Source organism: Oreochromis niloticus, unplaced genomic scaffold (assembly GCF_001858045.2).
Source record: "Oreochromis niloticus isolate F11D_XX unplaced genomic scaffold, O_niloticus_UMD_NMBU tig00007344_pilon, whole genome shotgun sequence".
In the NCBI taxonomy this organism is placed as follows: Eukaryota; Metazoa; Chordata; class Actinopteri; order Cichliformes; family Cichlidae; genus Oreochromis; species Oreochromis niloticus.
In genome coordinates, this window is record NW_020328502.1 from 46240 (window position 1) to 68789 (window position 22550).

A 22550-nucleotide genomic window follows, 5' to 3' on the forward strand; every position below is an offset into this window, starting at 1 on the left:
TTATTTTGGGGCCATAGTGGCTAAAAGTAGAAAACACAATAACAGCCTGAGAAAGAGGGATCTTCAAATGAAAAGAATAATAATGACTGAGATTAAAGTTGTAAATAAATTCAATAATAATAATAATAAGAAGAAGAACAGAAACGTTGATGCCACAGCAGGAAAAACACTTGAGATAATACTGAAAGAAATGACTGCTGCATCACATTTAGCTGGTCCATTGCTAAAGGGTGCGAAAAAAGGGCAAAACTAATAAAGCTAATAATAACCTTAACTTCTTAACAAAGAGATGACAGCCAGGTAGCAGACACTTGTGGGCCTGATCTGTCGAGTGTTCTGTAAATCACACAACACATTCAACATGTGGTCGTTATTAAGGTGAGCTGAGTCAGCACCATCAGTCAAGTCAAATGTACTGTCATGGTCTCCTTCTGGGTCACATTGCTCTGTCTCCCTCTTTCTGCTCTCTCTACCCCCCTATTAGTGTGAGTGTGTTGGTACGTGTGTATGTGCTTTGTGTTTCAGAAGGATACTGATGGGCAAAACAATTTAAATCATCTCCACCAAGACTGTGTGCCTTAACAATTATATGCAATAAATCTGTCTACCTGTTCATGCACTAGCAGATTCAGGAGTGAAGCAAAGTTTTCCTGACTGTGAATAGCTGCTCATTCAGGTATCACCATGGGAAATCTTTCCCAAGCCCTCCAAGTGACTAACTGCAAAACCTTCTTGATCAAATCACAAAACACCAAACTGCTCCAGTCCCTTTAATCATCTCTGTACATAAATGTCTACATATATGAAAAGATACTGTTAGTCCTAGGTTTTCCCAGGTTAAATCCACAATCCTTCTGTTAAACTCACCAGAAAATAACCGATTGGAGTCCACACTGCCATGAGGTGTGTCTGCAGTCTGCTTTGGCATCAGCCATCCTCTTCTCCTTTGGATTTTTCTCTGGAGAAAACAGAGATAAATCTCTTCATCCCTGTATGAACTACAGAGGTCTGATTAAAATAACTATTAAAAAAAATACCCTTTGCTATTACACTCTTTCGCTTGTAAACTGTGACAAGGAGCCATCGTCTTCGCCAGTCTTGATCTCCAGAACTTATGGTCTGCATTAGGAAGACAGCCTTCAAAACACGCCTCTTGGAAAATGTTGTCATGACATTCACCCTCACCAATGCACTGGATGTTTTCCAAGCTCTGGTGAAACATGTGCAACTTTATCAGCCACTTAATTTTTGTCTACCTGTACGACATATTGATTATTTGTTTTTTGTTTTTTGTTTTTTTTTGTTACAAAACTCTTGCTGAACACCTGCAGCACATCTGCCAACTACTGGAAATACTCTTGGAAAACAAACTGTTTGTAGAGAAATCTATATGTTTGAGAAGGGGTGAATGAAGGCAGATCCAGCCAAGGTCCAGGTGATGGTGGACTGGCCAAAGTCAGCAATCGACAAAAAGCTCTTTGTGTGAACTCATCAAGAATTTGCTCAAACAGCTGTTTGCATCCATGCCCATCCTCATCCATCCTGACACCTCAAAACAGTTAATTGTGGAAGTCGATGCCTTGGACACTGGTGTAGGATTTCTGTCACAGCAGTGTAGAAACTATGGTACAACCCTGTGCTGTTTTCTCTCACTGTGTCTGCCCTGCAGAGCAGAACTACCATGTGGACAATCAGGAGCTTCTGGCTCTGAATATGAGACTAGAGGAATTGATGCACTGGCTTGAAGACTCTGATCATCATTTGTTGTCTGAACTGACCACAAGAACGTTGCCTACCTCCAATCAGCCAAGAAGTATTAATGCTCGACAAGCTAGGTAGCCCTCGTCTGACCACCCAGCTGTGTGTCGGAGCAGACACTGAGAAACTGGGTCCTTGGTTGGGACAGCCCAGCAAACTGGACCTGATTCCATGTATGAACCACCCAACAGTCTCTACCTTGCCATTATAGTGGGATCTCAGATAACCCATTGGGTAAAACCAGCAGAATCAAATATGCCCACAACCTAATGACCGCCTCTGCAAACAGATTTTCCCCATTGCATGCTCAACTGGAATACCAACAGCCACTATTCCCAACTCAAGAGAGTGAGTTGTCTGTACTTTCTATCATCACCTTCACCATTGCCCCTGCTACAGAGGACCATCAAGGTGGCAACAGTGAGAACTCTGCAGCAGAACAACTGGCTGCCACTGGATTCTGGCGCCTGACTACACCCCAGGTTGGAAAGTTTGGTTCTTCCAAATATATTCCATTGAGAACTGAATCCAAAAAACCTTGTCCAAATTATATTGGCCCGTTTCAGATCGAATCACTCATGAACCCAATCACTGTCTGCCTGAAGCTCCCCAGGAAGGTTCACAATGTCTTCAATGTCTCTCTCTTATTATCAACATTAAGATTTCAAGGCTGCAATTTGTGAGTGTGGGGTGGGGTTGGAAAATGTACATATAAATTAGTCATACTTGCTACCTTAAGGATTTCTTTCTGCCTCCTCACCCAATAAACCAATCAGAGATAGAAATGCCTTCCCTGGGAGAGCAAGGCTTCACTGTAAAGCAGTGATGTACACAGACCACAAATCTAAGCTAAAATAACTCCCTCCAGTCAGTTTACTTCAAGTAAGATGTGATAACAAACACAAGCTCTTTTACTTTTCACGGGATGCACAGTTACTGTCACTAACACTAAAGAGAGAGAGTGAGATCTGAATTTCTTAGAAAGCATTGCTTTCCATGTAATTTTGGTTCTGAATCTAAGCTAAACTACACTGTAAAAAAAAAAAAAATCCTAATATAAAAGTATTTTACTGTGTATTTTACAGTTTTGTTCTGTTTTTCTAGAATATCATTAAATTTACATAATTAGACTGTGATTTCACATTTCAAATGTAAATTAACGTAAAATCACTGTAAATGTAATAAAACATAATGTTCTTGTTTTTTTTAAATGTATCTGTCTGTACATATGCAGGGCTCTAGAGTGCGACCAATTTGGTTGCAAATGCGACCAAATTTTTCAGTGGTGCGACTAAAAAAAAATATTTGGTCGCACCGGTGCAACCAAATATTTTCGGGTAACAAAAAAAAAAAAAAAAATCTCTGCAACTCTCCATGTGGTCAACAACAGACACACATTATGCCCCTATCGTGGACTAAACCAATCAGAGATAGTCAGGGGCGGGACCTCTCTGATTGGCCGTGGTCCAGTTGAAAGTGCAGGTGGAAGAGAGAGGTGAGTAGCTTGAATAAAGCGATATCAATTCATTAACGGATTCCACACAAAGACGTAAACACAGAGCGGACCCGACGCATCAGAATCAGCTTTGTCTTTCTCGGCTTTTTCACCCCACGGCCCGAACACAGACACGCTGTCGGAGCTCAGCGATTCTGATGCGTCGGGTCCGTGCTGTGTTTCCGTCTTTTTTGCGCTGATTCTGAGCTGCAGGTTTTGTCTCTCAAACCAAAATTCGCCGAGCCAGCAGCAAAAGAAGCAGCAAACTACGCTTCACATTTGATCAATGTCGTCATGAATTCCTTCTGACTTTTGCTGTTTTGCTTCCACCACGATAAAAATCACACTTCATGCACAGCTCCCCCTCCCCCTCTCTCTTTCTCTCTCTGTACTTCAAGAACAGTTTCCTGTCTCAAATCTCTGTTTTCTGCATTATCCATTCGCTTATTACCAGTGTTGGGTAAGTTACTTTAAATTAGTAACTTAGTTACATTACTAGTTACTTCTTTAAAAAAGTAACTCAGTTACTTCAAGTTACTCGTTACTTTCAGAGTAACTAGTTACTAGGGAAAGTAACTTTGGTTTTACTCAGAATTCTCTTGTTAATGTGTTGCTTCCGTAACTGGATACCCAGCAAGTTTGCCAGTCTTCTAGCTTGCTTACTTGCCACAAGTGCACTGTGCCGCCTACCAATAGAAAGGAAAAAATAATGTGCACATTTCCACGAGAGAAATCCCACGCCTGGACTGTCGTTGACTGCCGCCATGATTCTAGCCTGCTTTTTACATCCAACACAAAAACTGCAGTCGTGGTGCTTTTGATTGTACTCAGAACTTGGAAATTCTGCCTTCTGAATAGGAAGATGTAGGTAACACCAGACTGCAGATGAGCTGCATACAGAGCTGGACTGGGACAAAAAAATCGTCCCGGGCATTTTGACTAGAGACCGGCCCACCATTATAAGAAAAATCATAAAGCCTTTGAATGAAAACAAACACTGTTGTGACAGTGATGTACACTGTTCTGATATTATATATGTATCAATCTATCAATTGTTTGTTGTAAGACTCAGATAATTATTTTTTTTTTTAAAAGCTAGACATTTTAAATGAGAATAGTAAAGAAAAGTATTTCCTTGTCCCCCCCTTTTTCCTGTTAATGCCCTACCTGGCCCCCTGGCAACACTTTGCTAGACCCGCCCCTGCACAGTTACCAGCTGTCAGCTACTTAGAAAAGGATCCTGGTGTTATTTGTCTCTCAGAAACAGTTCATAACTTCCCTTCAACTCATTCATGTCACCTAAAAGGTAAACCTGTTTCTCCATCACCTGTTCAGCTCTGATGATTCAGTAAGGACATCTCCTGGTTTCATCTTCATGTTTCCCTCTCACCAGATAACCAAACTGATATCATGACCAGCAGCTTTACAGCTGTGGCTCCAGCAAACATCAGCTGATACCAGAAATTAATATTAAATAAATTCTAACAACAGCTGATCAAGTTTAAACGTGCTGCTGTTGTTTAGCGCGACATCCGCTGGTTTCCTCTTTCTGGCGCAAAGTGGGCAATAAACAAACAAGAGAGAAAAGCCGATCAGCTGATCATTGATCAGTTTCGTGATTGAAGTAGAAACGGGAGAGAATGAGAGAAGAAGAGGCAGCTGTGCCCATACGGTAAAAAAAAATATATTTTAAAATACATTTTGAAATATATTTCAAAATATACAAAAAATGGCCAAAAAATATATGTGCTAAAATACATTTTAAAATATATTTATATATTTTGAAATATATTTTTGGTTATTTTTTGGCCATTTTTGTATATTTTAAAATATATTTAAAAATATATTTATAATATATTTTGAAATGTGTTTTAACACATATATTTTTTGGCTGTTTTTTTAATATTTTGAAATATATTTATAAAATATATTTCAAAATACAATTTAAACTTATTTAAAATCATTCAAAAATATATAAATTTAACCCTTCATATATTTCTAAGAAAACACATTCACATGTAACAGCTGAAAGAAATCTTTATTTGATGTTTAAAACATACATATAGCATATCAATCAAGCAAGGAATATTCATTTTATAATTTTATTCTCATTACATACTTAAACATTCTAAAAGAAACACACACACACACATATATATACACACACATATACATATATGTGTGTGTATATATATGTGTGTGTGTGTATGTGTATATGTGTGTGTGATTGTATGAACATAAGTCAACATACTTAAAATGTAATTTCTTTTCCTTTTCCAGCAGTCTCAGTTCCCCCAGCTTTCACTGCAATCCTCAAAGCCCTTCTGGACACATTGGGAAACCTCTTCCTTACCGCCACTGTAACAAACAAAAGTCACAGTTCTATTACTTTTATCAGAATTAAAATAAAAATATGATTTATGTTAGCTGGCTTAATTTAGCAAACAGATATTTCTGTTTATATAGATACAGATATTAATACAGATATATTTTACGCATAATTTTACCTCTTTTTTTTCCTAGATGGAAAGTCTATCCAGTTCACATTACAGTAATGCTAACACCCCTTTTGGTCGTCTCTCCTTACCCTCCAGCATTCATAAATCTGTTGACCTTCTTTGTCTGAGACCAACCACTACAATGCATCATCACCTATTTGTATTGGTAACTTACTTTACAACCTATTTTAATGGTTGTAAAGTAAGTTACTTGTGCTGTATGCAATTTTAGATACACAGAAAGTCTTCACTTACTATATATGGCTGTCATAGTGTCCTTATGAAGGGCAGTTCTTCGCTCTGCGCCGATGTCCGTTTTGCTCTGTCCTCCTATAAAAAGCATGAACATTTGAGTGTTTGACTAGTTTTAGATTTCCAAAAATCTGATATTTGTACAACTAAACATTTGAACTACAATGATATGCGATATACTTTTATGGGTACTTTTTGGTAAAGAAACTGGTGACAGAGTTGTAGGCTTTTTAGAATACTATTAGCTAACCATTTGAACTGACTTTCAAAGCTGTTTACCTTTTAAATTGCTGTGGATCAAAACCTCCAGTGGGAAGGCAGCCATTAGAAGAACACGCACCATTGAACCTGAAAATAACAAAATCAAACAAAAAACAGAACAATATATAAGAGTCAGGTAGGGTAATAAATCTCTTCCGAAGCAATATAGTTCATTTTGGGTGAAAAACAAAACATTCCTCTAAAATATATATACTGACATCAGCAATCAACATCATGATTGTAATTATTTCCTTTTTAGTACATCTACTGCTGTGTGCATGTGTCAAGCACTACGACTGTATCTATGCATATAAATTCACCATATATATCCTGCAAAAATGTTTTGTTATAGTCAAAAAAGGCAAACAAACAAAGGCATTCAATCAGAGGTGAGAAATTAATTGGGAATATCAATTATAGGTGAACTATTCTTTACCTACTAGCAATCAAGCTTCTTTAACCAAGAAGCTTGAAATATTTGATTGTAAAATAAAATAAATAAATAATAATAAAAATAACATGATGTAATTAAAATGCACAACTTACATTAAGGAAATCTGCATTTGTATCCACAGGCTAAAAGTAAAACAGTAAATGTGTTAGTAATAGTACAGGTATTTGTAAAAAAAAAAGAGGCAGTAACTGTGACTCTTCTAGTCGGATGCTAAATGCAGAGATTTATATTTACAGTATAATACTGCATGTACAGGTAGCTGTGTTGTGAACTGTAACTGAATATTAGAGAATCTCAGAGAAATTAAATGTATTTATTTTTTGAATTTATCAATCATAAAACCGTCTGTTTTGTAGGCCTGTTACGATAACAACTTTTTGTTGGTCGGTATATTGACCAATAAACAATTGCGACAAGTTATGTCATTGTCATTTTAAGACCATTTTATGTCTTTGAATGTATAATCATAATATAACACCATAATAATGCAAGATCTACACACTTTCAATTGTCAAACCAACAAAATATAAAATAAAATAAATAAATATTTAGATCATGGAAATTAGGTATCAAAATATTAGATACCGTAAAAACTTGAATAAATAGTAAATTTTCTAACAAATAGAAAACAATGTTATTTAATGTTATTGTGTTGTTTTTTATTATATTTTATTTTTGTAAATATAATGGCAGATAAATTGCATCATCAACAGTTATTGAGGTCATGTACATGTATTGTGTGTTAAGTCGATATATCGATTATTGTGACAGGCCTACTGTTTTGGTATCATAACAAGCTTGTCAAACATGCATGACCACTAAGCAATGTCTAAGCAGGGGCCCGTTCTTCGTACCTCGCTAAGTAAGTTAGCCGGATTTGAATGTTGACGATTTCGCGTGATCTTGGATCGTTCGGTTCTCCGAAGCTCATCTGGGACTTGCTGTCATAGCAACAGATCCGTAAGCGTAAACCTGCTCGGGAGCAGGTTTACTTTATGTAAACAGGATTAGATCGCGGCCACTCAGGTATGTCCGCTGCAGTTATATGAAAGCAAGAGCGATATTTCGCCACTGTTTTACCATAAATAAATATTATCAATGTAACTAAAGATAATGCAGCATTTGATTCTTTTATTGATTTCATACAGATACATACAGGTCATTTCCGAAAAAAAGGGAAATGTACTATTAATCATTCTATTACATGTAGTAGATCATGTCAGATGTAATTCATATTTTAGAGTAGTAATAGTAAATTACTACGTGCAATCAAGATAAGAGACCACGACTATAAAAGCGAAGGTGGATTTGGGAAGTCTGTCGCAGCCATGTCCTGTCCGTTTGTACGCGAGCAAGGAAGGTGCAAGATTGATAAGGAGAGTTTACAGAATTTAGCGTATATTGCGGGATAGACAGGATCCTTTAGCTCAGCGCGACGGTGTGCTCATAGAGAGATATCGATTCTCCCGTGAGGGTATTATTTACTTTCTTCCTCTCTCTCTCTCTCTCTCTATATATATATATATATACTTACTGTACTGTATATACTTACTCCCGACTTACTGTGCATGCTTCAGTCACCCCTTGCATGGGAACAGGTAAAAGTGATGGAGTGTTATGTCAAACTACACACAAAAAAACCCACAATGTCAATAAATGTCACAGTACAAAAAGGGGTGTGACGAGGGGGTGCAGGACCACCACCTGTCTTTATTTGCTCTGCCCTTTTCTTGGTTGCTGTTATAAACAAACAAACAGATTATTCCAGGGTCTCTTGTCATAGACTAAAAGCAATATAAGTGATAAATATTACCATTCTGTGGAATATTCTTATATTTCACTTTTACTTTTTCCCATGTTCTAGTGGGTCCTGTTGTGGCTCTAATGTGAAAGAGGATATGATGTAATATAATATAATGTGGTATAATATAATATCACATGATATAATGTAATATCATGGATCACTTACGAGTTTAATTTGTCAGCAACTTTCTGCCAGCCCTCTCTCCTTGCTTTTGCAGCCTTTGCAGTGTTCCCCTGCGTTTTAATTAAACTCTGAAACTCCTGATATCCCTCAATCAAGAGTTCTTGCTCTGCTGCCGTGAAATACTGTGCGCGCTCCTTCGACATCTTCGCCGACCAATCACAGGGTTGCCGATCAATGTTTCTACTATCGATGCGTAGCCCCTTTTAAGCCACCCAGTGATCTCAGATTACTTCATCCAGCTATACTAATCGTCAACAACAGGTGTGTTCGGAGAACCGGATTAGCGAGCTCAAAGTTAGCGCGATGATTTGATCTTGGATGTGTCATTTGATCTTGGATGTAGTAAGCGAGGTACGAAGAACGGGCCCCAGTAGTACTGGTCTGAATGACAACAAACATAACTAGTGTTTTGGAAAATCTGTTAGAAAACAGTTATTTCAATAATTATGATTAGCATGTGACACAGGCACTGTATAAAAAACTACAACAACAAATACTTACTTTAGGAGGATGGGGGAGGGCAGCATGAGGTTGAGACTTTGACATCTGTAAGAAACAAATTCATGTATTACAAACAAGTCACTTAAAAATACATTAATGTGGCAGACTGTTCCCTGTTCAGATGCAGTGTGTAAGTACAATCAGGGCTGTCACAACAATGGGGTGGGGCCAAGTGGCCGCAACCCTAGGTACAATGTGCAGGTATATATAATTACATATAATATATGTGAATAAAGCAAGAATCAGTTTAGGTTAGTCACTGTGCTGACTGATGCTTGCTAGGTTTATATGATTGCAAACTGCACAAAAACAACAACAGCAACAACATTAATGACAATGACAAACAAAATTACCTACATTTATGTAAATCTCACATCAGGAAGATCTGCATTCGATTTCATGGGCTGAAATAAATAGGCAGAAACATTACTGCTAAAAAAACAAAAAACAAAAACTCTAAAAAGCCTAAAAATGACTTAAAAGGCAAGGAAATGTGGAACATTGTAATTAGCGAACACTAATTAAGCATAACTGTGCTACAGAGTACTAACCTTGGTAAGTACTCTGTAGCCAGAAGGACAGGTGGTATTTCTGTGAAAGCCAAATTAAATGTGAATAGGTTTTGATAGTTATTGTATATAACAAGTGTAAAACAGTTTTATTTGTATTTTTTTCCCTTTCTGAGAAGGCAGAATAATAAGAAAAGGCAAAAGTACGTCACAATATAATCAATTAAGTTACATATTTTGATTACCAAATTATGGAAGCGTGGAGCTGCCACCCAGGCAAAAGAAAAATAGAAGTATATCACGTTATAACGTGAAAAGTTTATTGTTCTAACATTATGCTTTTCATGTATGTATAATATAATATCACGTTATTACAATATACATAATTATCACGTTCGCACAATATTGTACGGACGTGATAATGATGTACATTGTTCGTACAATGTTGTTCAAACATGAAAAGTATATTGTATAAACATGATAGTATATTGTTAGAACGATAAACTTTTCATGTTATAACGTGATATACTTCTATTTTTCTTTTGCCTGGGTGGCAGCTCTACGCTTCCGTGCCAAATAAGCGAGAATAAAGTAATATTATATGAGAAAAGGCACCTGCTAGCTTGATGATGGAGGCTTCATAGACCGGCCACCCGCCTGCTTCTTGTCGCCACTCCACCAAATAAAGGTCCGTTTCCTCCATGCCGGCTAATTATTCATCCTCATTAAAATCTCGTATATGTTCAGTTGGCAGAATTGAGAATTTTACATCTTCCAACCACTTAATTAAAGCGAACATAATCGGCTTGTTTCTTCCCGTCTCCTGTATCCGGCCGTTCCGCTCGCTGTCGGAATTTGCGCCTCAGAGACATCGTTATTTTTCAAAAAAAAGAAAGAAAGAAAGAAAGAAAGAAACAGCAACAACTAATAAAGAGAATTTTTGCACATTCATTGCACATTTGTGGGAATGTTTAAATATTTAATTTTTATTAATTACTTTTCATTATATCTTTATTTTTTAAACCACCATGGCAATGCGCATGCGCATACTCTCCTGCACGCAAAGGGCTTTGGTGTTGATGTAATGTCGCAATGCATTGTGGGAGCGCAGCACCATCTTGGCAGGCCACGAATCAAAACAAGATTGCTACGAACCATTCTGAAACGTAGCTCAAAAGAAAAATGACGGTATAGAGACAGATTGTGTCCAGATTCAAAGAGAAGGTACTTGATTGTTGAAATGTGGACCCGTATGAAATACGGCCGTGGAGTAGAAACCCTGAAGACCAAACCGCTATTGACTTAGCATGATCTACTCTCATACCTTGTCTGTGGAGTCAGCGCATACACGGCGCACCAATTTCGCAATTATAAATCTCTGGAGGCGCACATCCAATTCACCAAGGACTGGGTACAAGATTTGGCTATTTTTAAGCCTCCACGTTGTGAGTACGCCGTCATTCAAGCAAAGGTAAGTCAGCTTGAGTACTGCGAGTAAAATGCATTTGATCCCCCCCGAACATTCAAATTAGTGCAGCATAAATTCATTCATGAGGGGGAAATTACAGTGAGAACATGTAGAGGCTCTGTTAGAGGGATAACATAGTGAGTTCAGTGCATTGATGTGACATTGTCCTAAGGATTTAGTTATTCTTTATGGTTAAAGAAATTGCCCTAATTAATTCATATTTATTATAAATAATCCTAATTACACATCTTGCTTCCTTGTTTGTGTCCTGTGTCACTAAAAATACATTCCGTTTTAGTTTTATACATTGATTAATGACCTGCAGAATCTCCTTATCATATTAGGTGCCCATAATTGTCACTTAAAGTCGAACATTATGTTTTCTCCCTCTTGAAAGTGATTACATCCTTGCATTACATACTTTAGGTTCATTTTTTGCTGATAGGTTTCTAAAAAGAAACAGGCAGATTTAGAAAGATGCAGTGTTCTATACATGGATACATAAAAACACTTTATTTGTTACATTTATGATAAATGGATTTGAAAGTAGATAAAACACATTTGTGTCGGCCTTGGCTTATTAAAGTTCTTGTCTTTAAATGAACTTTGTCTGTGTGTGTTTCAGGTACTGCACTCTTAAAGACTGAATTGCAGCATTGCAGCCACAGGTCATTGTGAGCATCACAGGGAAGGTTGAAGCCGCCCACTGCACCTGTATGGCCGGAGTCATGGAGACCTGCACCCATGTCGCTGCTCTTCTGTTTAATGTAGAAGCAACAGTGCGGCTCTGTGGCACAAGGACTTTTACAGATGAACCTGCATACTGGGTTTTGCCTGGTAATATGACCAAGATACAGCCAGAGGTTGGCAATAAGATAGACTTCTCCTCTTCAGCTGCCCAAAAAAAGGTTCTTGATCAAAACATAAACAGACCATTCGTTGTGACAGGTAAAAGAAGCCATCCTCAAAAAAGAAAAGTTTCACCTGCTACTGTGAAGGAGTTGGATCAACTGATGGGACAATATCTTTCCAAGCTTAGTTCTGTTCTGAATAACCCAAAATGTTTTAATTTAGGGGGCCATGTAAATAATTTGCATTTACTGAATATGTACTTACTAAGTACCACTGTTCAAAAGTTGAATAAAGAAACAAAGAAATGTTTGCCTATTTTTAATTAAAAGCACTTTGTAGAACATCAAATCAGTTACAATGTAGAATCAATGTTATGTATAGTTTACAAATGACAAAATGTTCACATAAAATCATGACAGCATTTAAATAATATCACCCACTACTAGCATTCTGTAATTTACTGTCTCTTTTGAAAACTTATCGCTACATAAACAGCACAAGACTTAAGAGTATTTAACAAGAGTATTTTCCCCTAGTTTTACTACCACACTGGGGCACATGTTCACCAAAACGCAGCAAACCTTTGCCATCTTATCCAGGAGGGTCACCTTTTTACTCACACATGGAAGAAGTAATCTGATTGGTATGGTGGTGTGTAGCATGTAGTTTGAAGCAGGGATTTCGTAGTGCCCCATGTGTAGTGTTGGAACCCAGTCAGGATTTGTTTCATTCATTTCATAGGCTGGTTTGCTGCAATAATGCCAAATAATTAGCAACTCTATAAATAGAAGGTAGTTCTGCATGTTTGTGCTATGATCTCAGAGCGCATTGAAAATAAAACTAACAGGCTATAAAGAATAATATGAACTTATTTAGAACTTACCTGAATGAAAATACTGGAGCACACCAACAGATATCTGGGGATGGTAGAGAACTGAATATCAGCTCGTCTCACAGCTGCTATCCAGGCTAGATGCCTTCTTTTGGTAACATCCAACACATAAGCTCCCTCATGATTCTTCCAGGTGAGGAAACAATGAAAAGAGAGCCTGTTTTCAAGCTTATTCCTTTGCCGGTAGTGCAATCTAACATTACAACCGGCCACACAGCAAGCATTTGTTTGGCCTGCTAATATGGCGCCTCGACCAAAAATCCTGGCTACGCCCCATCCCGTAAGATCACGCTCCAGAGCCCTATTAACGTATGGATCTAGAAAGAAGACGCTGCATTTTTAACTCCGAGGGAGATGGAGAATGAGCCTATTTCCAAAAAAAGTGGAGTGTGTTCCTTTAAGTACTATATTGTATATATTGTCAAAAACTAAAGTGTACATAGCAGTTGTTGTATCTTGTTTACTGTATCACTGACAGATAATTTCAAAGTCAATGAACGCTACATTATAGTGAGATATTGTGTAATGTGAAATACTGTAAGCAAATGAATAAACAACCTAATTCGTGATAGACCTTTGACTCTGTTTTGTTTGAATCCAACTGTTTTTTGCAGATGTGCATAAAACATGTTACTTTTAGTATTATTATCATTATTGCACTAAATACATTTTAAATAAAGGATACTTTGATATGCATTCTACTGTAAGGTTGGAAATGTATTTTCTTCACCCTAAAATATGTTTTGAAATGTATTTTGGTTTGAAAGAAATATATTTTCAATTTCAAAAATATATTTTTTTGGAGCATCACAAATACAAAATATATTTACCATATATTTGAAATATATTTTGGCCAGGAAAAATGTATTTTTTTACCATATGCAGCTCCAGCTTTGTGTCTTTTTCATTGTAGCTGAATTATGGGTCAAACTGTGTTCCTTTTCACCTCAATACGAAACGCGTAATATTTTCTCTGAATACGAGACAATTCTGTTTTTTAGGGGACGGTTGGCAACTCTACTAATTAACCGTATGAACAAAATAAAGTTCAACATCAGTAACATAGCACCCACCCAGCTGTATAGAAACTCTGTCATGCTAGCTAGCACGCAGTACGAAAATGTCAGCATACTGAAAATAAACTCCACCTAAACTTGGTTTATATCTGACTCCGATAGACTGCAGGTCATAACTTCTTACCTGAAGTTCAGTTCACCTGACACGCGGACCGGCGGCCGCTTCGGGTCTCTCCTCTTGCCTCTCTTTTCCTTCATCCACCTGCTGGCTTCCACCACTTGCTAATGTTATTGAATCTGTGGAAGCTCCGCGATAGCACCACACGAAGTAACGAATAACGAGCCTATCTAAATCCCAGTAACGAGTAACGCGTTCCTGGTTTTGGCATAATAACTAGTTACCGTGCTCGTTACCACAATAATAACGTAGTTACTGTAACGCGTTACTTAATAACGCGTTAGTCCCAACACTGCTCATTACCCACCAGTCTACCGTTGTTTACAGCGCTGTCGGCCGCTGTCGTTTTCTTTTCTTTTTCTTTTTTTCACTTAAATGACCTCGGACAAGAAAGCCTAATTTCTGCTCTTCAATACTGAAGAAATTTAAACTTCTTAAAATTATGCAAAATTACAGAATATTGCAGAATATTTTTAAGGTTATCTGCTATAAAACGCCAGACCAGGAAAATCTCCTTCATGTTTTTCTGTGTTTTATTCTCAGTTACTTTGACACAAAGGCATCTGCTGTGATGTTCACAATTCTGATGAAGTCTCATGTGTATCAGTACTGATAAATGATCAGAATTATAATATTTCTGACTGTCTGAGGCTAAATTGAATCGAATCAGGACTTTGAGAACCAGAATCGAATGGATTATAGAAGTCAGTGATGATACCCAGCCCTAGTGAGCAGCCTAGGCCTGACAGAAGTGGATGTAGCTGTGGGTAATAAGAAGAGATGAAAAGAACTATTGATAACTTTTGTGTTAAGTTAAGGCCTGATCCGTCTGAAATTCATAGCCAGCTCTGACACGGTGCCATCAATCTTTGAATGCTGAAAAAACAGCAGTGTATCCAGAAAACACATTATATGCTGCAAGCACTGCCGTGTCCCCTCTCCCCACTGCCTTTCAGCAGCAGCAAACAGGTCGTCAGAGGAGCCAAGATGATGATTAAGTTTAACATTTTCTACAATATTGACAAAGCAATTTAAGCACAAGTTTGTTAGTTAATAATTTAGAAATGAATATTGTCTGTAGGGACTTCCCCCCCCCCAAAGAAAGTGCACATGTAAAACTGCGGTGTTAAGCGATGCGGTTGAAAAATTTGAGTGCGCCTAACTTTTGTGCCGGTACGCCTAAATTTTTAAAGTTAGGCGTACCGGTGCGCCCATGTCAAAAAGTTAGTCTAGAGCCCTGATATGCATATTTAGATTGTAAAAATACATTCACAAATGTATCATGATTTCACAAATATGTGTCCGTTATTTGAAAGATTGAACTGTTAAATTCAAATGTAATGCTATGGAAAAATATATAAAATGATTCTCATAAACTTTTTTTACATCAATTAGTGTGAATGCTTGTAAAAGCATTCACAGTATTGTTCTTCTACATCTTTCTTATTAGTGTGAATGCTTGTAAAAGCATTCACAGTATTGTTGTTGTAATCTTTATTCTATTTTATTAGTGTGAATGCTTGTAAAAGCATTCACAGTATTGTTGTTGTAATCTTTATTAGTGTGAATGCTTGTAAAAGCATTCATAGTATTGTTCTTCTAATCTTTATTATTAGTGTGAATGCTTGTAAAAGCATTCACAGTATTGTTCTTCTAATCTTTATTATTATTAGTGTGAATGCTTGTAAAAGCATTCACAGTATTGTTCTTCTAATCTTTATTATTAGTGTGAATGCTTGTAAAAGCATTCACAATATTGTTCTTCTACTCTTTATTATTAGTGTGAATGCTTGTAAAGCATTCACAGTATTGTTCTTCTAATTAGTGTGAATGCTTGTAAAAGCATTCACAGTATTGTTCTTCTAATCTTTATTAGTGTGAATGCTTGTAAAAGCATTCACAGTATTGTTCTTCTAATCTTTATTATTAGTGTGAATGCTTGTAAAAGCATTCACAGTATTGTTCTTCTACTCTTTATTATTAGTGTGAATGCTTGTAAAAGCATTCACAGTATTGTTCTTCTAATTAGTGTGAATGCTTGTAAAAGCATTCACAGTATTGTTCTTCTAATCTTTATTAGTGTGAATGCTTGTAAAAGCATTCTCAGTATTGTTCTTCTAATCTTTATTATTAGTGTGAATGCTTGTAAAAGCATTCTCAGTATTGTTCTTCTAATCTTTATTATTAGTGTGAATGCTTGTAAAAGCATTCACAGTATTGTTCTTCTAATCTTTATTATTAGTGTGAATGCTTGTAAAAGCATTCACAGTATTGTTCTTCTAATTAGTGTGAATGCTTGTAAAAGCATTCACAGTATTGTTCTTCTAATCTTTATTAGTGTGAATGCTTGTAAAAGCATTCACAGTATTGTTCTTCTAATCTTTATTATTAGTGTGAATGCTTGTAAAAGCATTCACAGTATTGTTCTTCTAACTAGTGTGAATGCTTGTAAAAGCATTCACAGTATTGTTCTTCTAATCTTTATTATTATTAGTGTGAATGCTTGTAAAAGCATTCACAGTATTGTTCTTCTAATCTTTATTCTTCTATTTTATTATTTTTATATATTCCGTACGTTTTTTGTACTCTATCTCCTTCAAAACCGTTCAACTTAGAAAAACCATTCAAACACCATTAGATTCCTCTTCTTTTGGACATGACTGCTTCTATTTTTCTCATTTATAACATTTATATTTTTAAAATTATTCAACTTTTTTCAACAAAAATTTCCCATGTATTTCAATGGGGAGACCCTTCAAATTCTCCTTCAAATTACTCCTCTTTAAACTGTATCTACTTCTACATACATTGACGTAGAACCACCATTCAAACTTTAAAATGAAGACAAGACATTCAACTATTCAACTTGTATTTATCTTTTCAATATCTATTATACTTTTTCTTCAGTTCCAGTTTAAGTTTCATGATGTTTTTTCACCCATTTCAGAGTTTATAATGGGTGTGTATGGGACGGAATGTTGGGGCTAGAGTGAGACAGCTCAACTGCTAGAGTGAGAGGAACAAAAAAATTAATCTTAAAATCTTTTTTAAAACTGCTGCTGTGTCCGCAGCGTTTGCTCTTCAGGTATGATTTTACCCTCAAAACGTAGCCATCGCTGTCCTCTTTCATCCAATGTGTTTATTATTGTACTAGGTGTTATGGTTCTTTCATAAATGTCACCAAAGCACAGCCTCCTCCCTCCAACTCCTCCATAGACTCTAATGTTAAAATGGCTCTGAAGGTTCGTTTGAAAATCAGAAGAGCATGGTGTTTTTACACTGTCACCACGTCCATATAATAAACTCCACAAGCATAAAAACTGAGAATGTGGTAGACTGGACATTGCTGTCGCTCACGGTGAAAGAATTTTGTCAGTACCACGTGTACTTTTCATTTGGGAGCGATTTGTTTGGGGCTGACTTTTCTGTTCATTTTAAGCAGCAAAAGTGAGGTGCATGTCTGTGTGCGTGTGTATGGAGCCATTGGGTGCAGTCACTATAGCAACCAGGCTCACACCCGCCTGCCTAACGAGCTCTCTCTCACTCTGCCAAGATTCATCTTAAACACTTCTCTTTCAACTGCTGCTGTGTCCACAGTGTTTGCTCTACAGCCATCATTTTACCCTCAAAATGTGACCATCATTGCTCTCTTTCCAACACCATGTCTTTCAAAGCTCAGACATTTAAACTTTTAAAACTGTATGGATTCAAGTGGCGGGATCACATTTTAGTCATTCAGTGATTCAAAGAATATGAACTTTTAATATTCATTTAGATGTTTTCTGACTCTAAATTTTCTTTTCTCATTTCTAAGGTTTTTCTAATTTACAATTAAAACATTTTCAGCTTTCTTCCAACTTGTTCTTCTGTGTAAACTTCAGCTTTTAGCACTTCAGCACTTTTGTTTTCAGATTAAATTCTGTTTCTTTTTATCTCATTGAAACTTTTTAACTTACAATTCAGCAATTAATTCATTTCAGTGCATACATTCAGATTCAAGCATTCACACTGCAGTTTCTTCAGAAAATGCACTTTCTAGTTATATTTAGTGTGAATGCTTGTAAAAGCATTCACAGTATTGTTCTTCTAATCTTTATTATTAGTGTGAATGCTTGTAAAAGCATTCACAGTATAGTTGTTGTAATCTTTATTATTATTATTATTATTATCTATTCCGTACGTTTTTTGTAGTCCTACTACTTCAAAACCGTTCAACTTAGAAAAACCATTCAAACACCGTTAGATTCCTCTTCTTTTGGACATGACTGCTTCTATTTTTCTCATTTTTAACATTTATATTTTTAATTTTATTCAACTTTTTTCAACAAAAATTTCCCATGTATTTCAATGGGGAGACCCTTCAAATCCTCATTCAACTTACTCATTTTTAAACTCCTACTACTTCCACATACATTGACATAGATCCACCATTCAAACTTTAAAACGAAGACAAGACATTCAACTATTCAACTTGTATTTATCTTTTCAATATCTGTTATACTTTTTCTTCAGTTCCAGTTTAAGTTTCATGATGTTTTTTCAGCCATTTCAGAGTTTATAATGGGTGTGTATGGGACGGAATGTTGGAGGTTAGAGTGAGAGCTTCAACTGCCAGAGTGAGAGGTGCGAAAAAATTAATCTTAAAATATTTTTTAAAACTGCTGCTGTGTCCGCAGCGTTTGCTCTACCGGTCTGATTTTACCCTCAAAACGTAGCCATCGCTGTCCTCTTTCATCCAATGTGTTTACTATTGTCCTAGGTGTTATGGTTCTTTCATAAATGTCACCAAAGCACAGCCTCCTCCCTCCAACTCCTCCATAGACTCTAATGTTAAAATGGCTCAGAAGGTTCGTTTGAAAATCAGAAGAGCATGGTGTTTTTACACTGTCACCACGTCCATATAATAAACTCCACAGGCATGAAAACTGAGAATTAGGTAGACTAGACATTGCTGCCGCTCACGGTGAAAGAATTTCGTCAATAGGACCTGTACTTTTCATTTGGGAAGGATTTGTTTGGGGCTGACGTTTCTGTTCATTTTAAGCAGCAAAAGTGAGGTGCATGTCTCTGTGCGTGTGTATGGAGCCCCTGGCTCAGTCACTATAGCAACCAGGCTCACACCTGCCTGCCTAACGAGCTCTGTCTCTCACTGTGCCAAGATTCATCTTAAACACTTCTCTTTCAACAGCTGCTGTGTCCACAGTGTTTGCTCTACAGCCATCATTTTACCCTCAAAACGAAGCCATCGTTGTTCTCTTTCCAACAGCGTGTCTTTCAAAGCTCAGAGATGTAAACCTTTAAAACTGTGTGGATCCAAATGGAGGGATCATATTTTAGTCATTCAGTGATTCAAAGAATATGAACTTTTAATATTCATTCAGATGTTTTCTGACTCTAAATAGTCTTTTCTCATTACTCAGGTTTTTCTAATTTACATTTAAAACATTTTCAGCTATTTTCCAACTTCTTCTCTGTGCTTGTCAGCTTTTAGCAGTTCAGCACTTTTGTTTTCAGGTGAAAATTTCTGTATTTTTCATCTCATTCAACATTTTTAACTTAAAATTCAGCAATTAATTCTTTTCAGTGCATATATTCAGATTCAAGCATTCACACTGCAGTTTCTTCAGAAAATGCACTTTCTAGTTATATTTTATTATATATTCCGTACGTTTTTTGTACTGTATCTCCTTCAAAACCGTTCAACTTAGAAAAACCATTCAAACACCATTAGATTCCTCTTCTTTTGGACATGACTGCTTCTATTTTTCTCATTTTTAACATTTATATTTTTAATTTTATTCAACTTTTTTCAACAAAAATTTCCCATGTATTTCAATGGGGAGACCCTTCAAATCCTCATTCAACTTACTCATTTTCAAACTGTATCTACTTCAACATACGTTGACATAGAGCCACCATTCAAACTTTAAAACGAAGACAAGACATTCAACTATTCAACTTGTATTTATCTTTTCAATATCTGTTATACTTTTTCTTCAGTTCCAGTTTAAGTTTCATGATGTTTTTTCAGCCATTTCAGCGTTTATAATGGGTGTGTATGGGACGGAATGTTGGGGCTAGAGTGAGACAGCTCAACTGCTAGAGTGAGAGGAGCGAAAAAATTAATCTTAAAATCTTTTTTAAAACTGCTGCTGTGTCCGCAGCGTTTGCTCTACAGGTATGATTTTACCCTCAAAACGTAGCCATCGCTGTCCTCTTTCATCCAATGTGTTTACTATTGTGCTAGGTGTTATGGTTCTTTCATAAATGTCACCAAAGCACAGCCTCCTCCCTCCAACTCCTCCATAGACTCCAATGTTAAAATGGCTCAGAAAGTTCCTTTGAAAATCAGAAGAGCAGGCTGTCTTTACACTGTCACCACGTCCATATAATAAACTCCACAGGCATGAAAACTGAGAATTAGGTAGACTAGACATTGCTGCCGCTCACGGTGAAAGAATTTTGTCAATACGACTTATACTTTTCATTTGGGAGCGATTTGTTTCGGCCTGACTTTTCTGTTCATTTTAAGCAGCAAAAGTGAGGTGCATGTCTGCGTGTGTATGGGGCCATTGGGTGCAGTCACTATAGCAACCAGGCTCACACCTGCCTGCTTAACGAGCTCTCTCTCTCACTGTGCCAAGATTCATTTTAAACACTTCTCTTTCAACTGCTGCTGTGTCCACAGTGTTTGCCCTACAGCCATCATTTTACCCTCAAAACGTCGCCATCGATGTTCTCTTTCCAACAGCATGTCTTTCAAAGCTCAGAAATATAAACTTTTTAAACTGTGTGGATCCAAGTGGAGGGATCACATTTCAGTCATTCAGTGATTCAAAGAATATGAACTTTTAATATTCATTCAGATGTTTTCTGACTCTAAATTTTCTTTTCTCATTTCTTAGGTTTTTCTAATTTACATTTAAAACATTTTCAGCTCTTTTCCAACTACTTCTCTGTGGATGTCAGCTTTTAGCAGTTCAGCTTTTTTGTTTTCAGGTGCAAATTTCTGTATTTTTCATCTCATTCAACATTTTTAACTTAAAATTCAGCAATTAATTCATTTCAGTGCATACATTCAGATTCAAGCATTCACACTGCAGTTTCTTCAGAAAATGCACTTTCTAGTTTATTATATATTCCGTACGTTTTTTGTACTGTATCTCCTTCAAAACCGTTCAACTTAGAAAAACCATTCAAACACCGTTAGATTCCACTTCTTTTGGACATGACTGCTTCTATTTTTCTCATTTTTAACATTTATATTTTTAATTTTATTCAACTTTTTTCAACAAAAATTTCCCATGTATTTCAATGGGGAGACCCTTCAAATCCTCATTCAACTTACTCCTCTTTAAACTGTATCTACTTCCACATACATTGACATAGAGCCACCATTCAAACTTTAAAACGAAGACAAGACATTCAACTATTCAACTTGTATTTATCTTTTCAATATCTATTATACTTTTTCTTCAGTTCCAGTTTAAGTTTCATGATGTTTTTTCAGCCGTTTCAGAGTTTATAATGGGTGTGTATGGGACGGAATGTTGGGGCTAGAGTGAGACAGCTCAACTGCTAGAGTGAGAGGAGCAAAAAAATTCATCTTAAAATATTTTTTAAAACTGCTGCTGTGTCCGCGGCGTTTGCTCTACAGGTATGATTTTACCCTCAAAACGTAGCCATCGCTGTCCTCTTTCATCCAATGTGTTTACTATTGTACTAGGTGTTATGGTTCTTTCATAAATGTCACCCATGCACAGCCTCCTCCCTCCAACTCCTCCATAGACTCTAATGTTAAAATGGCTCAGAAGGTTCGTTTGAAAACCAGAAGTACAGGCTGTCTTTACACTGTCACCATGTCCATATAATAAACTCCACAAGCATGAAAACTGAGAATTAGGTAGACTGGACATTGCTGTCGCTCATGGTGAAAGAATTTTGTCAATAGGACCTGTACTTTTCATTTGGGAGCGATTTGTTTCGACCTGACTTTTCTGTTCATTTAAGCAGCAAAAGTGAGGTGCATGTCTGTGCGCGTGTGTATGGAGCCAGTGGGTGCAGTCACTATAGCAACCAGGCTCACACCTGCCTGCCTGCCTAACGAGCTCTCTCTCACTCTGCCAAGATTCATCTTAAACACTTCTCTTTCAACTGCTGCTGTGTCCACAGTGTTTGCTCTACAGCCATCATTTTACCCTCAAAATGTGACCATCATTGCTCTCTTTCCAACACCATGTCTTTCAAAGCTCAGACATTTAAACTTTTAAAACTGTATGGATTCAAGTGGCGGGATCACATTTTAGTCATTCAGTGATTCAAAGAATATGAACTTTTAATATTCATTTAGATGTTTTCTGACTCTAAATTTTCTTTTCTCATTTCTAAGGTTTTTCTAATTTACAATTAAAACATTTTCAGCTTTCTTC

At 36.7% G+C, this 22550-nt stretch overlaps 2 long non-coding RNA genes across 2 annotated transcripts; both read right to left on the reverse strand.

Moving 5' to 3' along the window:
- Positions 1-5462: 5462 nt before the first annotated feature.
- On the reverse strand, positions 5463-9987 carry LOC109200716 (uncharacterized). The gene is made up of 7 exons (XR_002060859.2): positions 9758-9987; positions 9564-9610; positions 9207-9251; positions 6811-6840; positions 6283-6351; positions 6007-6081; positions 5463-5611 (listed from the first exon to the last, which is right to left on the reverse strand). It is a non-coding gene; the product is annotated as an uncharacterized LOC109200716 (long non-coding RNA).
- Positions 9988-12411: 2424 nt separating this feature from the next.
- On the reverse strand, positions 12412-13635 carry LOC112845425 (uncharacterized). Its single transcript, XR_003218235.1, has 2 exons — positions 12919-13635; positions 12412-12785 (listed from the first exon to the last, which is right to left on the reverse strand). It is a non-coding gene; the product is annotated as an uncharacterized LOC112845425 (long non-coding RNA).
- Between the last annotated feature and the right edge of the window lie 8915 nt (positions 13636-22550).